Source organism: Halyomorpha halys, unplaced genomic scaffold (genome assembly GCF_000696795.3).
Source record: "Halyomorpha halys isolate HHAL.00 unplaced genomic scaffold, Hhal_1.1 Scaffold747.1, whole genome shotgun sequence".
NCBI classification, from domain to species: domain Eukaryota; kingdom Metazoa; phylum Arthropoda; class Insecta; order Hemiptera; family Pentatomidae; genus Halyomorpha; species Halyomorpha halys.
The window spans coordinates 307053-312196 of NW_027111002.1; positions in this window are offsets into that span (position 1 = coordinate 307053).

Sequence of the window (5144 nt, forward strand, 5' to 3'; positions counted from 1 at the left end):
ATTTCTACAAAATCAGCATTATGGGTAACCTTTTACAATTAATTATGGGGGGGGGGTATAGCCTTCGACAAAAGACATCCCTAACTATATAAAACGTTATAAAAATAATAATTCGAATAAAAATTAATTATAGCATATTATATAAACAAATATATATTTAATAAAAATCTTAAGGAAATAGCAGAAACTTCTAGTACAATTTTTTTTTTCAATAGGTTAACTGAATAAATTTGGAAAAACACTCTCATGACTTAAAAAATAAAAAGGAAAATACCAAACTGGTATGTAGAGACTACCGCATTACACAAACTGGTTTTTCATTTCAATTTGGGTGGGAGATGAAAATACCCTTATCCTCTTTTATTATGAACAATTTAAGAGATGACAGTAGTATAATAATGCAATTTTTTTTTTTTTTATTAATTTTGCAAACTTCAGTGTCCTGAACTACCAATGGAGAATTCCACTAGTCATAGCTAACGAGCCTAATCGTGAATACTGAAAGAAAATTAAGTATTTTTTTCTCCATTATCATCCTGATCACTCTCTAGCCCTCTTCTAATTTTGATTTAGGCCAGGAAATGACTGCCTAAAGCAGCGGTTCCCAACCGGGGTTCCTTGAGCCTCTTCCAGGGGTTCCGCGAAATAGTTTAGGAATGGGTCATTCCAAGTCAACTCAAAATAGTTTTGAACCTTATATCTCAGATTTTCTTTAAATTTTTCACTGGTGTTGTGCAGGTATCCTAGTCTTCCTTAGCTTTTTTTGAAATGACAAGTACATACTAATGACCTTATTTAATTCAGGTTTATTGGGTCACCGCAGTCGTTTTTATTCGTTTTATTTCGGCATTCCACATAAAGTTGGCGGCTAAGTTCTTTTTCACTGCTATAATGAATTTGGTTTTGGATCTCAAAAAGTGATGTCGTTTACACGATAGGTGATCTAATTGCCTACCACCATCTATTGATACTTGTCCTAATTGATTACATCGAAAATGTATGGCAGGTTTACAATTTACCGTCATCAATTGAGGTAGAGTGAGAAATAACTTTATTAATAATAAGCAATGCTGACCAATTATAATACGTTACTACAAGTACACATATTAATCAATCCTAGGATAAAGTATAAATACTAACATAACTAATTAACAAGTTATAATAAAATTTAAATACTAGTATAAATAGGAAACTAACAAAGTTATATTATTTTTTACTTTTTTTCCCATTATAACTACATTTCATGTGACACATAGTTTTTTTTTAAAATATAACTGTGCTACATTAATTTTTTTCCAATATTTTTTTGTTTCTTTTCAAATAGTTTTTTCTTTTTTTTCTCCTTCTTTCTTCTCGTTTTCTTTCCAACCGTTATTTCCATTTCTCTCCATTCTCCTCCCATTCATCTGATATTCTCATTCCCAGAGAATCAATAAAAGTATTTAAATTTATGGATATGCCAATTTTTTGTCAAAACCTTCAATACAAACGCATTAAAAAAATAAATAATAAGAAAATGAATATGAATAAATATAAATTTAGAAATGACTTCAAATAAAATAATAGTCGTAGTGGTAAAGTTAAACTGTATTAAATAAATCTATAATAAGAAGTAGTTAGTCGAAATTAACAGATAAATAAATGAAAATATCAGAGATCATTAACGAAACAATTGAAAAGATATGTTAAGATGAAAGTTCTATGTAATTAAAAAGAAAAAAAGAAAGAAAAAGACGTTTTTGCTTGAAAGAATATTTTTTAAGGCGGATCTATATGTTGCTCACTTTCCGCGAATCGAAGACTTGAACTAGGGATGCGACATCGACAACAAAACATCGATGTTCAATATTAAAACATCGATGATGAAAAAACATCGCCAAAAGTATATCGATGATTTTTAACATCCATTTCAGTAACATTAGATCTGTTCTAACAGCTACGCATGCTCCAAACTGTCAGAAATTTTATACTGGAGCTAGTGATGCAACATCGACTATAAAAACCATCGATATTTTAAAATATCAATGTTCAATATTGAAATATCGTTGCTTACAAAACATTGCCAAAAATACATCGATGTTTTTGAACATCCATGTCCGTAACATACATAAGGTGTTTTCCACCGACTTCTGATTATCCAGAACTAATTATGTTGTTATGTTACCACTATGTGATAATTTTTTTTTTTTTGTAGTTGTTATATATTGCCAATTTCTTAACTGTATGGAGTAGTGAAGTTGATGGCAAGCGGACTTTATTACTTCAGGTTAATCCACTGTACATTGAGCTAGTTTTGTGAGTTATTCTCCATCTTTAAAATTAGTTGTTACTTTTGATTGATGCAAGATCAAAAAGACTTGGTATCGGCCTTCTTTCAGAATACTTTTTACCTTGTGTTTTTTTGCTATTTCTAATATATTACTAATTTCCAAAATGAATAGATAGTCCTTATAGTTTTAAACGAAGGTAATGATAAAAATACTTCCCTTAGGTACTTCTATTTCATCTATTAGTAAAAAAAAAAACATATATTGTAAAATGTGATTATATTTGGGGTGTTCTATCCTATCATAAAAAAATAAATCAGTAATACACATCAGGTATTCAAAAATGACTACCTAGGTTGGTACTACATAGTAATAAAATATTGGAATTTTATAGAGGAATAGAGGAAATAGTATCCAATTGGAAATATAAAATATTAAAAGATTATTAATTAAATCAAAATTTAATAATTAAAACTTCGATTGCTATTATTTTTTAAATTGGTTACTATGGTGACAAAATTTGCATCTAGAAGGAATTGGATAGAATTGGCCTTAAGGGATTATTATCTGAATATGTTGAAAACGTTGTAAAATCGTTGTTGTAAAATAGAGAATGTTTAAATAATGTTTTTGGGAAGTTATTTTTTACCTCCTCATCCAAATGCACTTTATTTTTTTAATGGACTGAAATTAAAGCTGGTAAAATATTTTTGGAGATATAAAGAATGATTTTGATTTTTGTTTTCTACTCTTTTATTTTCATTTTTATTCTAGAATAATTTCACTAACCCCTGCTATCAAACCCATTCATGTGGTTTAGATAAAAGGAAGTTGAAATTAATTATTTGTTGAAAATTGCCAATTTGTGAAGAATTACATCTTAGAAAGTATTGATCATAGAGAGCTTATTTTGTACTCAAATTCTCTAAAAACGAATCAGTCACTCAGATCACGCGAATAGTTTGGATTTAACTATATAGGAATAACTGAAAGAAGTGCGAAAATTTCTCTGTTTTTGGTCTTTTGTTGGTTAATTTTAGATTTCTACAAAATCAGCATTATGGGTAACCTTTTGCACGATCTCTTTATCTTATAAAAATTTGACTGGATTATTATTCCTTTGTGTTTAACATAAAGAAATGGGGTAGTACGGCAAAGGGTGGGAGACGTACCCTTCATGTTTCAGGTAAATGAAATAAATGTTATTTTAATAGGTCAAGGGAGGTGAAAAATATTTTTCTTTTTCTGAATAATTATCCAAACTTTCTTTTTTATATAGACATCTGATTCAAAATGTAAACTTTTTTTATATATACTATCACTTTTTCATTTCCTTCTATGTCTAGTTTAATTATAATTAAACACCCAAATATTACCTTTATTGTTCAATTTATAATACTAAGGGATGGATAAAAGTTTAAATAAAAATATATTGGTATATTGCCGCCTGCCATTTTGGTGGCAGGCTTAAAATTACTACAAAAAAATCACACGGGAGAAGAGGGATTAGAGGCTTATTGGAAATCCAAGTTGAAACAACTATAATTTTATCATTAGACTTTTTCATAGTTACTCAAAGCCTACTGGTTAAGACTATTCCAAGAATATTTGTCACTTGTTCATTATTTAGAAATTAGTAGTCATAAGTTAAATTTTGAAAAAATTGCCATCAACTTCACTTTCCCTATAGTTAAAAAATTAGCAATATATATACAACTAAAAATACAACTGATAACTACAACTATAACTACAAATAAAAATGACCACAAAGTGGTGACTAAACAACATGGGTTATGGATAGTCAGAAGTCGTTGTTGGAACAGACCTGTCACAGAAATGGATGTTCAAAAACATCGATGTTTGTTGGCAATGTTTTGTAAGCAACGATATTTTAAAACATCGATGTTTTTTGTGGTTGATCTTGCATCCCTAGTTCCAGCAACAACTTCTAACTGTCAGAAGTAAGCGTAGTCATTGGAACTGACCTTATGTTACCGAAATGGATTTTCAAAAACATCGATATATCGTTCGTAATGTTTTGTAAGCAACGATATTTTAGTATTGAACATTGATATTTTAAAACATCGATGTTTTTGTGGTCGATGTAGCGTCCCTAGTTCCAGAAAAAAGTTCTGACTGTCCGGGCCATGCGTAGTCGTTGGAACAGACCTTATGTTACTGAAATGGATGTTCAAAAACATCGATGTATTTTTGCTAATGTTTTGTAAGCAACGATATTTTAATATTGCACATTGATATTTTAAAATATGGATGTTTTTTGTAGTCGATGTCGCATCCGTAGTTCTAGCAACAACTTCTGACTTTTCGGAGCATGCGTAGTCGTTGAATCACACCTTATTTTAATGAAATGGATGTTCAAAAACATCGATGTATTTTTTGAAAATTTTTGTGAGGAACGATATTTTAAAAACATCGGTGTTTTTTGTTCTCCATGTCGCATTCTTAGTTCAAACAACCACTAATTACGGTCGGGAGCATGCGTAGTAAGTGTTTTTTCTTCCCAAACCCAATACTGCGCATTCTCAGTGCAGTTCTGGATTATCAGAAGTCGTTAGAAGAGACCGTATGTTACTGAAATGGATGTTCTAAAACATTGATGTATTTTTGGCAATGTTTTGTTAGGAATGATATTTTAAAACATCGATGTTTTGTTTTCCCGGTCAGCTCAAACAACCACTTATTACTGTCGGGAGCATGCTTAGTAAGTGTTTTTTCTTCCCAAACCCAATACTGCGCATGCTCTGTGGAGTTCTGGATTTTCAGAAGTCGTAGGAAAAGACCTTATGTTACTGAAATGGGTGTTCTAAAACATCGATGTATTTTTGGCAATGTTTTGTTAGGAACGATATTTTAAAA